The sequence below is a fragment of the Pongo abelii genome, chromosome 7 (genome assembly GCF_028885655.2).
Source record: "Pongo abelii isolate AG06213 chromosome 7, NHGRI_mPonAbe1-v2.0_pri, whole genome shotgun sequence".
Lineage (NCBI taxonomy): Eukaryota > Metazoa > Chordata > Mammalia > Primates > Hominidae > Pongo > Pongo abelii.
The window spans coordinates 22,750,936-22,771,256 of record NC_071992.2 but is presented as its reverse complement, the minus strand read 5'-3'; the positions used below and the strand labels follow the sequence as shown (position 1 = coordinate 22,771,256).

General features: G+C 44.7%; 1 long non-coding RNA gene and 1 pseudogene across 2 annotated transcripts; one reads left to right on the top strand and one right to left on the bottom strand.

The window, feature by feature from the left end:
• Positions 1-284: 284 nt before the first annotated feature.
• LOC129060914 (uncharacterized) lies at positions 285-11,902 on the bottom strand. 2 transcript variants are annotated; one of them, XR_008527805.2, is made up of 6 exons: positions 11,748-11,902; positions 9,989-10,303; positions 7,081-7,250; positions 4,415-4,509; positions 2,989-3,151; positions 285-521 (listed from the first exon to the last, which is right to left on the bottom strand). It is a non-coding gene; the product is annotated as an uncharacterized LOC129060914 (long non-coding RNA). The 2 variants fall into 2 exon arrangements; XR_008527806.2 differs by lacking the exon at positions 7,081-7,250.
• Positions 11,903-19,408: 7,506 nt separating this feature from the next.
• LOC100445579 (sigma intracellular receptor 2-like) lies at positions 19,409-19,928 on the top strand (annotated as a pseudogene).
• Positions 19,929-20,321: the final 393 nt, after the last annotated feature.

Here is a 20,321-nt window from a genome sequence, read left to right as displayed (position 1 = left end):
CTGGCTTAATTCATCAAGCCAGCAAGGAAAGATCCTAGGGAGACAGAGCCTTGTATAAAGTGACATAACATAATCACAAACGTGACATTCTAACAAAACGTACTCAAGGATGTGACTCACACATCTTTGCCATCTTCCATTGGTTAGAAAAAGTCTCGTATCTCACTCACACTCAAGGCAGAAGGGATTATACAAAGCTGCGGATAGCGCGGATACCAGAAGACAGGCAACATTGGGGGCCACCTTAGGGTTTGTGCACAACATAAACCAGTCTGATGATTTTTCACTCTCTTGACAGTGACTCATTTATTCATAAGCTTGGGACTCACACATCACCAATGAGAACTGAGAAGATGTCTTACGTTTCCTTCCATCCACAGGGCAGGTGCAGAGGATCCAGCATGTTATTCTGAAACCCCAGAAGATGCTGAAGCTACTAAATAGAAGGAGCCTGGATCCCTGAATGTCTTCATGGAACAGAACATTCTCCTCACTCCCATCTGTTTGAACCAGAATATGACCTGAGCAAGAAATAAGCCTTAATTATATTTGACCATAGAATTCTGGTGATATTTGTGTGGCTGTAAGTCCATGTTGATTAATACAATACAAAGGGATTCTGTAAAGGCTCTTCTCTCTATTAAAAAAAGTTGCCCAAGGAGTGAGAGATATTTTCTGTAATTAAGATTTTCATATTTGCATAGTACATAGAACAGGCTACAGCACCTTGCAATCATATGGAGTACAACAGAAAGAGGAAACATTCCTGCTATTGAATTAACCAAACTGGAGTTCTTGTTATACAATATAGTAAAATTTCCTCAATCTTTCAGCCACATTTAGTTCTGTATCTATTATTTCTGGTTAAAAGCATACCATTTGATACACAATCCAAACCCAATTCTTAATAACGTGTATCCACTGTATCTTACCACATCCCAAATCATCTAATACTTAACCACCTAGTTTCTATGATCCACTTGCATCAAACATATTCATGTGTGGAAAATTGAGCCAGCATCTTCTGCCTTATCAGCTGATGCATGACAATTTACTTTGTCTGTGCTCTATAATAATGCAAGTCTTCTTGGAAAGATAACACATTAAGGGGTTATCAGACCCTAACACCTTCGTATAGATGAATACATCAGATCCTCTGTTTAACCACTTTCGAATCCTTGGCCAGTTCTCTACATTTCATGAAGAGTTAGTTAGCATAACCAGTCCAGGAGATATTATCTTCAGGATGTGGTCAGTTGTGGAAAAGAAGATAGCTCTGAGGATCTCTTTCCAGGGAAAAGACATGTGGCTTGCTGCAAAGATCCTCTTTCTAGGGGAAAACGCACATACTACAGAAAGGCTACAGAAAATAAAAGCACTCCCTCATTAACATATTCACAATCTATTTTGTTGGAATTACAGGCCAAGCCTTTTCAGACAGTTGAGTCCAGAGAGGACTGGGAGACTGCCTGACCCCATGGGGTGCTTGACAAGGTCAGATTCCAGGGCCTGGTGGGCTGTTAAAACCAAAGGGGGACAATGCTCATGGACAGCGAGTTAAGAGGCTCCTGACACTGGGGGTCCTTTCAGAGCACATACAGAGGGAGGAGTGTCCTTCTGTTAAACAACCTGAATTACTGGAGAAGGGCCCTCAATACAGTGCACCTCCACTTCTGGGAGAGGGGAAGGGGGAAAAAAAGAGATGGAGGGAGAGAGAGAGAGAGAGAAAGAGCTCTGTCTCCCTCCCTTCCTTCTTCCTTCCCTTCTCTCTTTCCCTTCCTCTTATCTCTCTGTGGATCTCTTTCAAGTACTCTTAGAAGAATCTGGAGCTAAAATGAGCCTGCATCTGAATTTTACTTCTGGCTCTGCAACTGATAAGCTATGTAATCAAGTCCCTTCCTTGCTTCTTTCTTTCTCTCACACACACACACAGTCTCTCATCAAATGCTTTGTGGGTTCTTACTCTGACAAGCCAGGCATTGTGCTAGTTACAGGAGATAATCTGAAAAGAAAATAGTTCCTTCTTATAAAATGATGATAGACCAGGTGATCTCACAGGTATATGCTGATGACTAGTTTCCTCTTGCTAGCTCTGCTCATGCACCTCCCTCCTTCAAATCAGTATCCTCACCTGCTTTCCCAAAGCCCTCTTGCTATTCCTTCTCCCTCTAAGGTACCATTTTTGGCCTAATATCAAAAGGCATCACAGCCCTTTCCCTCCCCCACGCCACCCATCCTCTTCCCCAGCATCAACACCAAGCTGCCCTGAATGCTGTGCTTTCACTCTTTCCATCAGCACACAGTTACTAATCCTTTAATGTGACCGGAGCAGAAGTCTAAATAACTGCTCCATAATCCCCTAGTATTTGAGCATCCAAAATAACATTTGCATTTTCATTAGGGTCTTAAATGGTCTGGTGGCTTTCTTTTTAAAAATCAGTAAGTAATTTAAGTATTTATTTTTTAAAAATTCAAACACAGATATAGATACGTTTATGTAGGACTACATAAAGATTTATAATTTTATAGAATTACATAAACGTGATGATATCATACATAGCTTTTCATTTTCTTTCTCTCTCTCTTTCTTTTCTTTGTATCTTCTGCCTCTCTCCAACCTCCTCCATACTAATAATTCTCAGCCACAAATCCTCCACAAAACCATGGAACCCATGTTAACCTTTTATGTATCCTTCCATATTTTTCTCTATTTGTCTAGACTCACACCAGTGTCTAATGATATATGTGAAAGGATGTTCTTGGAGTACTCTTGTTAGTGGCAAAGAATGATTGAATGAATTCTGGTACAATAATATATTTCAGTTAGGCTAGGGTGCTTGTTGATATGGAATAAACAACTCCAAAAGCTTAATAACTTAAAACAATAACAATGGATTGATTGCTCATACTATATGTCCAAGTCAAGCCATTAAAGGACTCTGTTCCTCAGGGTCATTCAGGGACCCAGGCTGATGAAACAACCATTACCTTAAATATTTCCAGTTGCTGTGCCACAGGGAAATGAGTTCTGGAAGGCCTCGAACCAGGTGATTAAATGCTTCAATGCAGAAGTCATAATTCCTTGGCTATGACTAGTCACATGGCCCCATTCAGCCAAAGGTGAGCCAGGAAGTGCAATTCTACCATGTGCCTGGAAGAGAAGAAAATAAAAAGTATTGGTGAATAGCACTAACAACCACCACACACCCTGCACTGTATCTTGTATCTATTAATAAAGAGGAAAGAGTTATAGCATGTCAAGCTACTTACAGGGATTCTATAAGGAATTGTTGAGTGAGAAGACACAGATAAATGAGTAAAAGGAATTGCATTTTTTGAAATGATGGCTCAAAAATCTCTACATATGGATTTGCAAGTGTTTATAGGAATATATATATATGCTATAGATATATATGCTTACCTAGTTATTATCATACATTCTTACATCATAATTACCCTGGGGCCCTTGTTAAATGTTAGAATTCCTGGGCCCCAACCCCGATCTAGTGAATCCAATCTGTTCTGTGCATTAGTGAGAGAGCCAGGGCCTGATACCCAAGGCTGAGTCCTTTATTCCACCACATGTAGCCCTCACCATAGTGATCCACTGATTCCTAACAACTTCCTAAAGAAAAATATTGATTCATTGATTTATCCATTTGTCCATCCTTTTATCTACCAAATATTTATGGAGACTCGACTATCTGCAGGGACATTGCTAGATGCTAGGGATGCAGTAGGGTACAAAGCAAACTTGGTCCTGTTTTGATCTTACAGTCTAGGGTAGGAAAAACATTTAAAAAGAGGATACCACATTAATTCACATGTATGTATAAATTGTGATAAGGCCTAGGTAGGAAGAGAGTGTCATGGACAAATATAGTAGAGGGACAACATTTAAATTGGGGAGCTAATGATGATGACTCAGAGTAAAGGCTAAGTAGAGAATTATCAGGGTGGAGACCCTATAGGCAAGGGACACAGAGCTGAGCGTAGAGCAGTCTAGGTGGGGGGGCTACCTGTGGGGAGGGCCACAGAAAGGAATAAGAGAAGGACAGTGTGCCTGGAAGACAATGACCTTGGAAACAGTGGTGTGAGATGGCACCAGACCATGCAGAGCCCTGTAGAATGCGGTGAGAAGTCTAGGCTTTAAGTGTAGTGGGAACTGTAATGGTTAGAAGCAAGCAGGTCAGAAAGACTTGATATATGTTGTCTTTTTACATCAACTTCAGTGAGTTACAGCTTACATACAATAAAATGCACACACTTTAAATGTTCATTTTGATGAGTACATAATACAAATATATATTCAGATATATGTATATATGTGTATACTCACACAAATGTATACATCTTTATATCCACCACTACAATCAAGATATATAAAATATCAGGGCTGGGTACAGTGGCTCACCTCTGTAATCCTAACACTTTGGGAGGTTGAGGTGGGAGGATTGCTTGATCCTAGGAGTTTGAGGCCAGCCTGAGTGATACAGTGAGACCTTGTCTCTATTAAAAATAAAAATAAATTTTAAAAAAAGTGTAGGATATTTTTATTATCTCAAAATGTTTTCTGGTGCCTTTACACAATCAGTTTCCACTCCTGGCTCTAGACAACTCTGATCTGTTTGCTGTGACTTTATTTTTATGTTCCAGAGTATATGTGCAGGATGTGCAGGTTTGTTACATAGGTAAACGTGTGCCACTGTGGTTTGCTGCACTTATCAACATATCACCTAGGTATTAAGCCCAGTATACGTTAGCTATTTTTTTTTAATGTTCTCCCTCCCCTCCCCCTGCCCCCCAACAGACCTCAGTGTGTGTTGTTCCTCTCCCCATGTCCACGTGTTCTCATTGTTCAGCTCCCACTTGTAAGTGAGAACATGTGGTGTATGGTTTTCTGTTCCTGAGTTTAGTTTGCTGAGGATAATGGCTTCCAGCTCCATCCACATCCCTGCAAAGAATATGATCTCATTCCTTTTCATGGCTGCATAGTATTCCACGTGTATGTGTACCACAGAGTGGGAGAAAATTTTTGCAATCTATCAGACAAAGATCTAATATCCAGAATTTACAAGGAGGTTAAACAAATTTACAAGAACAAAAACAGTCCCATCAAAAAGTGGGCAAAGGACATGAACAGACACTTCTCAAAAGAAGACGTTCATGCAGCCAACAAACATAAAAAAAAGCTCAACATCACTGATCATTAGAGAAATGCAAATCAAAACGACAATGACTTACCATCTCACGCCAGACATAATGGCCATTACTAAAAAGTCAAGAAGCAACAGATGCTGGTGAGGTTGCAGAGAAATAAGAACGCTTTTACATTACTGGTGGGAATGTAAATTAGTTCAACCATTGTGGAAGACAGTATGATGATTCCTCAAACATCTAGAACCAGAAATAACATTTGACCCAGCAATCCCATTCCTGGGTATATACTCAAAGAAATAGAAATCATTCTATTACAAAGATACATGCACACGTATGTTCATTTGCAGCACTATTTATAATTGCTGTAACAGTTGATCAGTCTTTTCTAGAGATGGATATGAACAGAATCTTATGATGTGTACTGTTTTATGCCTGGCTTATTTCACACAGCAGAATGTGGTGTGAGTAATCCATATTGCTGAATGCATCATGAGCTCATCTTTCTAAATTGCTAAGAAGTATGATATTACAAGCTTATGTTTGTAATTTAAAAAGATGATTCCTGACATGGCTAAATTTAAGTCAAGCTGTGAAGCTCCAGGTTACAGCTTGTTTATTCATTCACCTGTTGATTGACATGCGTTTGAAGCTATTATGACACAGCAGTTTGGAGCTACTGTGTGCTTTGTACTCCCTGTCTAAGTCTTTGTGGGGACATTTGTTTTCCTTTTACTTTGCTAAATACTTGAGTGTCCAGTTGGCATCTCATATGGTAAATTTATGTTTAACCTTATCAGAAACTATCAAACTGTTTTCAAAAGTAGTTGTACCATTTTACATTCATAGCAGCATCATTTGTGTGATTATTGCTCTGGATACTAAGTAATACTAAGGATTATTAGTCTTTTTAACTATTCCAGGGTGTGTGTAATAATATCCATAGTTTTAATTGACACTTCTTCTGATGAACTAATGATGTTGAGCCTCTTTTCATGGGCTTATTCAGCATTTCTATATCCTCTTTTGGGAGGTGTCTGTGAAATCGTGTGCTAATTTTTTTATTAAGTTGTCTTATTAAGTTGTAAGAGTTCTTTATATATTTCAGATATAAGTTCTTTGTCAGACATATGTATTATAAATATTTTCTTCTGATCTGCGGCTTGTCTTTTCCTAATGGTAGTTTTCAAAGAGCAGAAGTTCTAAATTTTGATAAAGTTCAATTTATCACTGTTTTTTGTGAACAGTTTATGCCCTTTGTGTCCTAAGAAATATCTGCCTAACTCAAGATTGTGAAGGTTTTCTCCTACAGCTTTTTCTAAAAGTCTGCAGTTGGCTTTCATATTTAGGTTTAAATCCACTTCGAGTCAAATTTTTAGTATGGTGAGGATAAAGTAAGGATAAAGGTTCATGGTTCTTTTTTTTTTTTCTTTTCTGTATGGACTTTTAGTTGCTCCAGCACAGTTTGTTGAAAAGATTTTCCTTTCATTCATCAAATTGTCTTGCCTCCTCTGTTGAGAATAAATTAAACATACATGTATGGGTCTATTTCTTGACTCTCTATTCTGCCTCACTGATATATAAGTCAACCCTATGCCAGCGCTAGGCAGTCTTGAGTAAAATAGCTCTTCAGTAGGTCTTAAAATCAGTGAGGGTGGGTTCTCCAACCCAGTTCTTTTTCAAAATCATTTGGGCTATTTTAGATGTTTTGCATTGCTATACACATTTTAGTACCAGCTTGTCAAATTCTATTTTTAAAAAAAGTCTGCTTGAATTTTTATTGTGATTGTGTGGAATCCATAGACAAATTTGAGAGAATTTACATCCTAGCCATACTGGTCTTTCAATCTTGGAATGATACGTAGTTGCTCTTGATGGTTTTAAAGAGATTGCCCTTCTGCCCATCCTTATGGCCCACGGTACGTCAAACAACAGGAATGGCTTATGTCTTGGAGGTTCAGAGGAGTCCATGGTTATTGATTCTGCAGTACTTCTGGGCACATCACACACAAAAGGTTCCTCCTCTCCCAGATAGGGTAGTGGACCTTGCCCATCCAGACCACTTTGCTTCTTACTCTAAACGCCAGCCTCACCTTTAAGGGAAAGTGGAATTATGAGTCTGAGACCAGGGCAGCAGTCTTGGAAGGACAAATTTAGATAAGGCCCAATGGCAAGATCTTCCAGAGTGTACCACAGGTGCAGTGTGCTTAACAGCAAAACAACTGGAGCTTCCATGTCAGGAAACTGCATGCACATCCAGGCTCTGCACTTCCCAGGCAGAGTGGTCTTCAACAACCCCAAGCCTGTTTCCTTCTCTTTCCAAAGGAAATGAACATCTTAGCCAAGCGTGGTGGTGTGTGCGTGTAATCCCAGCTACAGGGGAGGCTGAGGCAGGAGGACAGCTTGAACCTGGGAGGCAGAGGTTACAGTGAGCTGAGATCACGCCACTGCACTCTAGCCTGGGCGACAGAGCGAGATCCTGTCTCAAAAAATAATAATAATACTAAAAAGGAAATAAATGTCTCTAGCTTTCAGCCACTGTGGGGAATAAATAAACTGGCAGAGGTAGGGAGGATGCTGAGGCTGGGGGAAAGTTAGGTGCAGAAAGCAAAGGCGGGAACGGGAGACAGACACCCTCCTCTCAGCCAGAAACACCAAGGACAGCATCGACAGCCTGGACTAGAACCACATAGAAAGGAATGGGTGAGGAAATGACAGCTGCCCTCCCTCCTGAGCCCCCTGGCTCTGTGTGCTTCCCCTGCACTTTTCTTCTGCCCATCTGCTGTAGAGGAGCCCCATCCTGGGCCTTACTGGGGGCGACGCTGCACAGAGTGTGGGCAGACAGGGACAATGCCCATGGCCAACTCAGATTTCACCCAGGTCTTCCCAGCTACCAGCGTCGTCTCCCACCAACCACCCTCCTCAGTGCCCAGGGACTCAGCATGACACAGCTGGAGATTGCCAACCCCATCTTGGAACATCCATGAGCTTTTCCTTATCATGTCCTCAGCTAGGCTTATGTGTGCATGTGTCTTCCACATGAAGAAGGGAGAGTTCCTTCTCTTTGTCTTCAAACTTGTCTGGCTTTGTGCAGCCCCAGAACTGTGGGATGTGGTGCTGGGTACAAGGCCTCTCTCTCAGGCTGTGATGGAGAGGCTAGGTTTCCACCTGGTTGAGATGGGGAATTTCCCACAAGCCTGGAGTCAGGGTAACCCATGATTCTTGCATGGGGGTAAGACTCAGCCTACTGTCTGGGAAGGGCTGGCAGACTTAGACCTGGGTGATTTGGGGTAGCAGCCAGGCTGGACACATTCATGTTACTTTAAGGATTTTTCTCTTCCATACAAGGGACCCACCCAGGATTCCTTCCCCTCCATGACTCCTCCAGATGAGGATTCCATTGACTAGACATTTATTTTTCATAGCCCTTTATAGGAATGACACCAAGTGGATGGGACCTGAAAGCCCATCCAGGAAAGCCCCTCCCTTCACAGGAAAGCCACCTGATGAAGACGGGAGGGGTGTTGGAGGAGAATGAGCGGCTCATCTAGGTCTACTCCCCAGAACCAGGACAGTGGCCCAGATTGGACTTGCCTGAAGACCCCATGGGGAGAAAAAAGCAAGCAGGTTCTTAGTGCCAGCCCTCAGGAGTTCTATTCTCTGTCCCCAGCTCCTTCTCTTTTCTCTCTTCCTTGGGCCTCTTCTAGAGCAAGCTTCAGGCCCCTGAGCAGGCTGAGGGGTTCCGGGGTGAGGTTTGGTGTCTGCCTCCCTCAGGCTAGGTGGAGGAGCAGCCTCCAGCTCCCTCCCTTCCTCTTCTTCTTAGTGCTGCCTTCTCTTTCTCCTCTTTGGCCCCCTTTTTCCAATCAAGGAACTCTCGGATCTGAACAACCCCCCTTAAAGAAGACAGAGCGATTCCATACATTACTTTTCCCAGGAGTATGTGCAGGTCAGAAGAGGAGCCCAGGGTCTCCTGGGCTTAAACCAGATGCATGAGGCACCTCTGCAGAGATGCTGGCATCCACGGGCAGACATTCCTCCCCAGAATCCCCTTGGGTGAGGCCAGGTGGCTTTTCTCCTGGACATGTCAGGTGTTGCTATCTCTGCATGATACACAGCTCATGGGGTCAAGAAGGATAGCACAACACATGTGCCACTGTGTGCACAGCTCAGGCCCTGCCCTGTCCTCTCTACATGGGGTTCCACCGTGCACCAGGCATCCCTCCTGTAGTGAAGCAGCCCCATCCCTTACACGGAGGCTGGGCGACACCTCGGGCCACTGAGACACGTGCCCTCTCTCCTGAGACCAGGAGACTCAGAAGTCTGATTCTACAGTTGTCTGCCCCTCCTCCCACAGCTTGTTCAAAGTGCTTAATTAACAAATCTTGGGTATCAGGAAGTTATTTACTTGGCTTCCTCAGGAACTGTTCTCTAAGGAGCTCAAAGCACTGCTAATAGATTTTTTTGTTCTTTCCATCCATCAAACAGCCTCTCCTCCTTCCAAACTTTACTTCATCCTGAGCCCTGAGGGATCTGACTCTAATTTGAAGAACTCAGGAGAGACCTTCTAGCTTTGCTATAAGCATCTCTACCCAACAGCTACTATGCCCCACCTCCACAAGTTCCTGGCTCCACTTTAATGAAAGAACGATGGGGAAAGAGCAGCATCTGCAGACCCAGGTTTGCAGGAGAATCAGGTCCTCTCCACTCTTGGAAATGCTGCTTAGCTGCCCACACCATTTGCATTGCTTTTACTTTGGCCACCCCGCCCACCGCCCTGCTGGGAAGTAATCACAACACCTGTGAACCTGCAGCAATCAAGAATAGAACTCACCTGCTTGTCTCTGGCTCCTTTTGGGCCACAATCAGCACTTGGGGACCGTGGGGTGCTATAAATTAGGCAGCCTCCCTTGTACAATTGTCTCAGCTACTGCTGGACTCTGCTGCCTGCCCGCCCGCCCCTTGTTCCTCTAAACCACATGTCTGCTGTCCTTGCAAGATCCTCTGGGCCTCCGGTGGCTTGACTGGACTCCTAGTTTGTCTCCTCTTGGGTCTATCTGTTCCCACTGAGGCCTCCAAATTCGGGAATCCTCCCTCCACATTGCACTTTAGGCGAACTTGAGGGTGTGCTCATAATCAGAGGCACTGCCTGGCGGAGACAAGAGGTGAACAGAGAGCATTAGCCCAGGACACTGATCTGCATGGCACAGAGATAAACGTTACGACAATCATTATTATTAGTAACGTTTACTGGCACATGCATTGTGCCAGGGAATTTGTATTCATCATTGCATAGAATCCTCTAAACCACCCTCTGATGTAGATGCTACTAGGAAGTGGCTATGCAATCTAAACACACAGTTAGTGTTATTTTATCACAGACTGTAACGTACTATCTACAAATGGCTCATTATGTATTCACCTGTGTTTTCAGACAGAGTCACCCTGCATTATTATGCCAATTTCACAGATGAAGAGACTAAGACTTACAGACATCACTATAATCAGAGAGTTCAGATTCCAATTGAGGTCTAACTCCAAAAGCTGTGCCCTCCACCTTGTACTATGTGAATCCACCACGTGGGTGCCAGCCCCGATGATCTCTCCACTCCTGAAGGCTGCCCCACTGCGCATGCAGAGAGACTCGGACAGCCCCGTCCATAACGTAACTCAGGGAGAGAGTTCCATGGGGTGTGGGAGTTTTAGAACTAGAGGATCTCAGAATCTGAAAGAACCTTAGGGCTGCAAGCAGTGATTCTGAACTGTTTCTGATCTACTTAAGAATAATGAATGCTATACTCACACATATGCTGTGGCCTACACTTTGGGGGTTCTTGGACCCCAAGAAGCCTGGCCTTGGACCAAAGTGCCTTGGCTGGCACTCCCCTCCCCCTTGCTCCTTTTCTCCATGCATGTACACATCCTGGGTCTGGCTTCTTCAAGCCACTCAGGTTAGATTACGACAAGCTAATGACTCCTATCTAGCCCAAATCCCTGCATGTGCAAAAATGGAATCAGGCCAGGGAAGGAAAGTTCTTTGCCCAACATCACAGAGTTAGTGGGGCTGGCAGAGCAGGCCTAGAGTCAGAGTGGATCACTTAGGCCAGAAAGTATCCTGGGTGCTGAGGATCAGCACCTGGCCCACCCAGGGAGAGCAGCTGCCCCTAGGGCCCCTAGGTCAACCACTTCAACTGAGGACCAAAGCCTCAGCGTGCAGCCACTAAGCTCGCTCAGGGGTCTTCTCACTGTCTCCCTTGCTGCCTCCTCTCCTGCCAGCCCATTCTCACCAGCTTTGAGGGCTTCAAATTGGAGCTCCTGGTCCAGGAGAGAGCTGGAGAAGAGCTCAGGGAGGCTCTTTAGGGAAGAATGAGACAGTCTTTCAGGAGAGACACTGAGCGCCCCCAGTCCTGGGAGCCACGTTCTCTATGTAAAGATCACCCTAGCTTCCCAGAGCTGAGGCTGTTCATCTAGGAAGCCATATCCTTCTACTCGGGGATCTAACCCAGGGATGAGGGGCCAACTCCAGCTTGAACCTCAACCCTCTGGTAGCACTCATTCCTCTGGTCACTCAGTGGTTTCCTAGAAGCCCTTACATCTTCAGCACTGGCTCAATGATCCGTGAACAGCGGGTGCTCAGCAGTCACTTCTACATCTTGCATGGACTCTGAGATCCAGGATCAGGAAGGCTTTGGGTAGTGCTAGGCATGTATCACCCATCCGACTACCCCACTCCTCTCTCCTGCTCTCTGCATCTGCTGGAAGGTGGTAGCGACTCCCGCTCAGGGGGTGATGAACTCATTATTGTGTCACTAGGAGCCACCAGTGTCAGCCATAAATATTAACAGCCCTTGTTATGAACCCCACTCAGCGCGGCTGCTTCAGTCCAAGTTTACACAGTAAACAGTGCAGTTCATTTATTTGATCGAGGGAGCACTCTTCAGACGAGCTAATAGCTCTGTGCCCCCAACCCCTGCTTCTCTGTTAGCTCAGCGGGCGTATCTCTGCAGGCAAGGGAGGCTCCACTGCTGCATAAGGCCAGCATTGGCTCTGTGTCGACCAGAGGCCGGGCCCTTGGGGACAACAGGCCAGGAGGCACAGGGCTAGGGTGGGGCCTCCTGCCCTGAGAGCTGTGGGATAGCTCTCCTGGGAAGCAGCAGCCTCCACAGCTCCTCCGGGGCAGACAATTATCAGCGCTTATCCACTCTCGGTGGCTGAATCCAGTTTCTAAAGTATAAGCCAACATGGACACTGGGTCCTCTCACTGGTTTAGTGGCGAGTAATGGAGAGAGAGGAGTTAAACACTAATGATAGTCCAGCTTGTTGCTTTATTTTTTTCCAAAGCTGACCTCAGAGACTCTTCCATTCCACGTCACCCCAGGATACTGAGACAGCACTCCTCATTGTGAAGGGTGCACGTGCACAGGGGCGGGCTCGGTCCTGCCAGGAGCCCAGCGAGGGCTTGGCCCAAAAGTACAGCGTCAGGGGCTCAGTCTCCAGATTTCCCCAGACTGATACTTGCGCAGAGCTGGCTGTGGACAGGAGTGGATTCACATGCGCAGCTGTGGGGCAATCGCAGTGTCTGACTTTGGAAAATTAAAAGAAGTTGAGATGTACAATGCCAGCCATGAGGTGGGCAAGAGGAAAAAGGTGGGGTAGGGTGGGGCAGTTCCACAGAGGCCTGGCTAGGGGAAGAGAGAGACACAGAAGCAGCCAAAACTACCCCACTACCCAGAAGCATGGGTTTTGCCTGCTTTTTTTTTTTTTTTTTTTTTTTTTGAGACAGAGTCCTACTCTGTCTTTCAGGCTGGGGTGCAGTGGCACGATCTCAGCTCACTGCAACTCCACCTCCCTGGTTTAAGCAATTCTTCTGCCTCAGCCTCCTGAGTAGCTGAGATTACAGGTACACGCCACCACGGCCGGCTAATTTTTGTATTTTTAGTAGAGACAGAGTTTGTCATGTTGACCAGGTTGGTCTAGAACCCCTGACCTCAAGTGATCTGCCCACCTTGGCCTCTCAAAGTGCTGAGATTACAGCAGGAGCCACCACGCCCAGCCTGGCTGCTCCTTTTGACTCCAATGTGATTTTTTTCTTGCTCCTTTCTTCTGTCAGTCCCTTTTTTTCTCAGCCTTCCCAACAGGAGCTGCTGTGTATGTGTGTGTGTAGTTAGGGGAAGAGTCTGGAATGAGTCTGGTTGTTACTTTCCTATTCAATATATCAGGGTGCACTCTGGGCATGCACTGACAGACAATCCATGGCCTTGTCCTACCATGCTACCTCTGCCTCAGCGGTCTTGCCTGGCACCTCAGTTTCTCATTGACATTGGCCACTCCTACCTGGACCCCAGCTGACTTGGTTGGGGCCTGGTCACCATGCCTGAGTCCTATTCATGTGGCTAGAATCCTGCTCTCAAATAACTCCTTTGCTCCAAAAACACCTCCATCAACCTGATATCTAGTGTCACCAACTGTCCCATCCTCCTCCCTGTGTCACTTGGATCCTGACAGCTACCTGGACTACTTCTAAATCCAACAGGGGCCCCAGATGCCATGCCCTGGCCTGCCTGGCACCTGCTCAGGGGACCAGGGCAGGTTTCCCCAGGGTTGGTTCTAATTTTTTTCCCCATCCTCCATATCCTGCCCGGCCTGCCTCCCACCTGAGCTGGTCTTATCTGCTGCACTTTTCTTTCTTGCTTTCTCAGAGACAAGGAAGTGCTCTATTGGACAGACCCTCATGTGGAGCCTGGATCTGGCTGCAAAATGCAAACCTGTGTTGATAAGAACGCCCATGGCACTGTGCAGCAGGGGGCAATTCCATGGGGTGCAAGGAGGGAGAAGCAGTCCAGACAGCCCTGAGGTCAAATCCTCTCCTTCTGCCCGTTCTTTCACCCTGCGAAGCCTCATAAAATGGGCTTCATAATAGCAGGAAGCTCACTTTCACTCAGCACATATTTGAGGATCTGCTATGAGCCAGATCCTATTCCAGCTACCATGGATACAATGTGAAACACACCCAGAGCCCTGCCTCACTGAGCTTGTTAAATGTTAGTGTTGGCCTGAGGATTACATGAAATGATACATTCCAACACTTCAGTGAACATCCATTGTTTTACGTTTGTGGGGCTCATGTTCCCGTTTTTCTGAGTGCTATTACTACCTCCACTCTCATTATTATTGCTTGAAAAGTTGCCCACCCAACACCCCATTCCCTCAGCTGCAGACTGGGGCAGGGACCCACATACTTGACCTCATCCTGGTCTTTGGCTGTGATGCTGGTCCAGGATAAAGCACATGGTCCATGTCCAGCCTCTTGGAGTCCTTCCCCAAGATCTTCATTCTGAAGCTGGGCTGACAACCTATCCCCTTTTCTCTTTGTTTACCACTCCTAAAACCAGGGCCTCCAGAACAGTTGGTGGCTCCAGCTCTCCCTGCAAAGGAACCCAAGAGAATGAGCCCCAACCTGGACTCAGGTGTGAGGACAGATGCAGAGCCAGGAGGCTGCAATCTCTCCTGCCTTTCAAGCTTTAGTTGAAGGATCAGTGTGTATCTTTTTTGTTTCTGAGCTATTTTGAATTAGTATTTCACTTATAAGAAGAAGATGTCTGATGAATACAAGTGGTTTCACATAGTAAGCATTCAAAATGTTCCTCTCCCCTAGGAAGGGTGAATGTGCCAAGGACAAAGCGGGATGAAAAAATATGAAAGATTTGGAAAGGGGGAGCTCTTGGAAGTTTCTTTTTTTTTTTTTTTTATTTATTTATTTTTTTTCTTTTATTATTATTATTATACTTTAGGTTTTATGGTACATGTGCTCAATGTGCAGGTAAGTTACATATGTATACATGTGCCATGCTGGTGCGCTGCACCCACCAACTCGTCATCTAGCATTAGGTATATCTCCCAATGCTATCCCTCCCCCCTCCCCCCACCCCACAACAGTCCCCGAAGTGTGATGTTCCCCTTCCTGTGTCTATGTGTTCTCATTGTTCAATTCCCACCTATGAGTGAGAATATGCGGTGTTTGGTTTTTTGTTCTTGCGACAGTTTACTGAGAATGATGATTTCCAATTTCATCCATGTCCCTACAAAGGACATGAACTCATCATTTTTTATGGCTGCATAGTATTCCATGGTGTATATGTGCCACATTTTCTTAATCCAGTCTATCATTGTTGGACATTTGGGTTGGTTCCAAGTCTTTGCTATTGTGAATAATGCCACAATAAACATACGTGTGCATGTGTCTTTATAGCAGCATGATTTATAGTCCTTTGGGTATATACCCAGTAATGGGATGGCTGGGTCGAATGGAATTTCTAGTTCTAGATCCCTGAGGAATCGCCACACTGACTTCCACAAGGGTTGAACTAGTTTACAGTCCCACCAACAGTGTAAAAGTGTTCCTATTTCTCCACATCCTCTCCAGCACCTGTTGTTTCCTGACTTTTTAATGATCGCCATTCTAACTGGTGTGAGATGGTATCTCATTGTGGTTTTGATTTGCATTTCTCTGATGGCCAGTGATGGTGAGCATTTTTTCATGTGTTTTTTGGCTGCATAAATGTCTTCTTTTGAGAAGTGTCTGTTCATGTCCTTCGCCCACTTTTTGATGGGGTTGTTTGTTTTTTTCTTGTAAATTTGTTGGAGTTCATTGTAGATTCTGGATATTAGCCCTTTGTCAGATGAGTAGGTTGCGAAAATTTTCTCCCATTTTGTAGGTTGCCTGTTCACTCTGATGGTAGTTTCTTTTGCTGTGCAGAAGCTCTTGAGTTTAATTAGATCCCAAGTTTCTAAGTAGCTGTGCTTGTGTAGTCTGCATTCTTTACTGTGGCTAGTCTTTAAATTAGACTGAAGCACCAGGACCTCATCAACTTGCTCATTTTTATGTATCTGTAGACATTGACTGTTTCTTTCTTTCTATCTATCTATCTATCTATCTATCTATCTATCTATCATCTATCTAATCTGTCTGTCTGTCTATCTCTCTACCTAATCTAATGTTCTTTTGAGAGTTTCCCCAATTCCAGCTGAGCTGAGAGGGAAGGGATTTTGTAATTCTTCAGGACTGCTCAAGAGAGTGAGAGCTGGGCACTAGTGTGCCTCTGTGAATTTGGTAGCAGTTACAGCCATGGGCCATCTGTAGGAGGAAAAGAACTCAAAGGGGATGGAAACTGGACAGCTGAAAAAAAATTGTATGTTCTTCACACACCAGGGACTGATGTGGGGTGGGGGGAGGGGGGAGGGATAGCATTAGGAGATATACCTAATGCTAAATAACGAGTTAATGGGTGCAGCACACCAACATGGCACATGTATACATATGTAACAAACCTGCACGTTGTGCACATGTACCCTAAAACTTAAAGTATAATAATAATAAAATTAAAAAAAAAATTGTATGTTCCCTCCTACAAGTCTCTCTTTCCTTTTTTGTTTTTTTGTTTTTTTGTTCTTACTTTGTTTCTCTCTAACCTCACTTGGGTCCTTTTCTTCTCTGCCCACCACCTCCCAGGAGGACATACAAGGGAACACATCAGGCTCTAGTAACCACCATTCTGAACAAACACCTATTCTTATGAGTTAATGTTTCTCCACTTTTGCCTGCAGAAACCATTTCCATTGTAGGGAATTCTAACACCAGCTTTCAGCCCTGGGGTAGCCGGTAAATCAGTCACAGTGGCTCAGCATGTTCAAAAAACAAGAAGAAGAGCAGAAAATCACCGATACTCACTCAGAAGCCTCCTGCTCCCATCTCTCTGGATCTGCAGCCAAATCCATGGAAGGATAAGCCAAGGCCCTCACTCAGGGCAGAACCGTAGCCCTCCTCCCATTCCCATTCCTGAGCAATGAGTGAGCATACTATTTCAATGGCCTGGGTCCTGTTGGTCAGGACTAGACTTGATGGTAATAAGAAAAGAATCAGGCTACAACTCACAGGGACATGCTGATAAAACATCCATCCAGGAGGAAGCAGTGTGACCCATGATCCCATGGACTCTATGGTGGGGGAGGGGAAAAGGAGGTATGTCACCGTCAAATGTCGAGTCACAGCCTCTCTAAGTTTCAATTATTTGTGTGAAAAAATGAAGACGATAGTATTCACTTCAAGGGATTCAAATTCAATAAAAACAACCCATGTGAAAACACTCAACACAGTGCAGGTACTGGGTGTAAATTGAAACTGGATATGTCCTATTGACTCATTACAGATACATGCACATGGGCTCATGTGCACACACAACTTCTAGGTGTGACCTGGATTCTGTTCAGATATTCTCCAATCTCTTTTTAGTTGTTGGAGAAACAGACAGCATGAGCTGTTCCTCAGATGATGTGATTCACCCCTGCCCAAACACCAGTGGTCAGAGAAAAGCTCAGGCTTGTTCACAGTAGCCCCAGAGCTCAGGGGAGTGGACCCCACACAGTCTGAAGTTTTCAGCATAGGAGCTAGAACAACATGAAGTCTTCTGTCCACTCTGAGTTGATTGGAAAGTCCAAATATGGCATCTCGTCTTGTTCTTCATTTTTTTTTTTTTTTTTTTTTTTTTTTTTTTTGAGACGGAGTCTCGCTCTGTCGCCCAGGCTAGAGTGCAGCAGCACCATCTCGGCTCACTGCAAGCTCTGACTCCCGGGTTCACACCATTCTCCTGCCTCAGCCTCCCAAGTAGCTGGGACTACAGGAGCCTGCCACCATGCCTGGCTAATTTTTTGTATTTGTAGTAGAGACGGGGTTTCACCGTGTTAGCCAGGATGGTCTCGATCTCCTGACCTCGTGATCTGCCCACCTCGGCATCCCAAAGTGCAGGGATTACAGGCGTTAGCCATCACACCCAGCTGTTCTTGAGCATTTTATTTCCGGTAACGTGTTCCTGATACAGGCGAACAGAAAGGACTACAAAAAACAACTTAATTCAAAATGCAATTGTGCTACACACAAAGCAGAAAGGGAGATGAGGACACAAGGCAAGGTGATATAATAGTTTGCGACACATAGGATTTGAAGCCAAATCTGAGCTCAAACCCTACAATGCCACCAGAACCCAAGTGACCATGCATATGCTTCAGTTTACTCATCTGCAAAATGAGAATGTCAATAACCCCTTCTTTGTCTATTTTATAAAGTTGAGGTGAGGATCAAGTGAGATAGCATCATTGAAATCGCTTTGCAAAATATTATACAGCTAGTAGTTATGACAGTTGTTATTAATGTGGAATGTGCACAAGAGAGTTGGAAATCTCAAAGAGCTGACCTATTACCATAGTCAAACCATTTTCTCTTGAAAATCTCAGATATAAAAGGTTAGGTGCATAATGGCAGATATCTTGCCCACAGGAACCCATTTTCGTGAAAGAACAAAACTTTAAAGGATTCCTTCTTTTCCACCTGTATTCTACAAATAAAGATAGGAAGGAAGGCAAGGCTGTCTTGCTGGCTTCTCGGGTGGAGGACGCTGGGCTGGAGCGGTGCCTACAACTTTGATCCTGGTGGGAGTCAGGAGCCTCTGGTGAGGCTTGTATATTTCACCCAAAGTGACAGGGACCTTGTTAGCCATTGTTGCATTGAGGAGCTTGATGGATTGAACTCCTGGGGAGAATGTGGCGGCTGTGATCTGCCATAAAGATGATGAATAACTTTTTTTTTCTTAAATGATTACTGAAAACTTTACAGCTAGCCAAAGCTGGCTTTCTCAAAGCCCCTGGAGGAGAGCTTTTATAAAGTGTCATTTAATTAATAAGGAGGTTATTGACTGCTGTCATGCATGGAGTACTACACAAGGGCCAGGTGAGAAAAAGGGGTGGAGGACCACAGGCACAGAGAGGAAGGCAGGGGTGAGCCTGGGCCTGGACTGCAGCCTGGATAAAAACCAGGCCCCTGAAAACACTCTAGATTGCCAGTTAGGGGCAAAGCAGTCACTGTTTACCAGAGATGGTTAGAAGTGAAAGAGATGTTCTTACTTATAGCCTGATTTAGAAAATTCACTGTCATTTTGAGATAAAAAGAGAGGCAGTGTGCTGTGATGGGAGGTTTTCCTGGCTAAAAATTAAGGGACAAGAACCCTCTAGTAACCTATGGTGCAGGCTAAAGAGATGCTTAACTTCTTGGGTTTTAGCATCCTCATCTCTAAAATGATAGAACTGGACTAAATAATCTCCAGGATTCCAACTCAAATATGAGCGGTTCTCAAAAACTTCATGAAAAATGTGTATTAGGAAAACACTATCTCTTCTTATATCGGCAGGTCCAGGCCCGACCGACAGACAATGCCACTGCATGGAGTGGCTGCTGGGCCTCTACTTCCTCAGCCACATCCCCATCACCCTGTTCATGGACCTGTAGGCAGTGCTGCCGTGCGAGCTCTACCCAGCAGAATTTAGAAACCTGCTGAAGTGCTATGCTAAGGAGTTCAAAGACCCGCTGCTACAGGAGCCACCAGCCTGGTTTAAGTCCTTTCTGTTTTGCAAGCTTGTGTTTCAGGTGCCTTTCTTTCCCATTGCAACCTATGCCTTCCTCAAAGGAAGCTGCAAGTGGATTTGAACCCCTGCAAATCATCTACTCAGTTCATACCATGATGACTTTAATTCCGCTACTCTCCACATTTCTGTTTGAGGATTTCTCCAAAGCCAGTTGTTTCCAAGGATAAAGACCTGACACTCTGCATAAACGGTTAACCCCTGTATCTGTCTATGCCCCATACTTACTCATCCCAGTCTTACTTTTAATTTTCATGTTGCAGAGCCCCCACTACAAGTATGAGGAGAAAAGAAAAAAGAAATGAGAGAAACAACCACTGGCCCAGGGTAGAAATGCCTGCAGGGCAGTTGTTTGTTGGATACAATACAAGGAACACTGCTCAGAACCCACGTCTTCAGCAGCATTTGAAACACTGGCAGCAATGCACAAGAGCAAGATGGTGTCAGAAACCACGTCAAACCCTCACCTTTTTTTTTTTTTCTTTTTTTTTTTTTTAAGACTGTCTCAGTCTGTTACCAAGGCTGGAGTGAAAGGCAGTGGCATGATCTCAGCCCACTGCAACCTCTGCCTCCTGGGCTCAAACGATCTTCCCTAGCCTCCCAAGTAGCGGTGACTACAGGTGTACACCACCACGCATAGCTAATTTTTTTTAGTTTTTGTTTTTGTTTTGTGGAGACGGGGTTTCACCGTGTTGCCC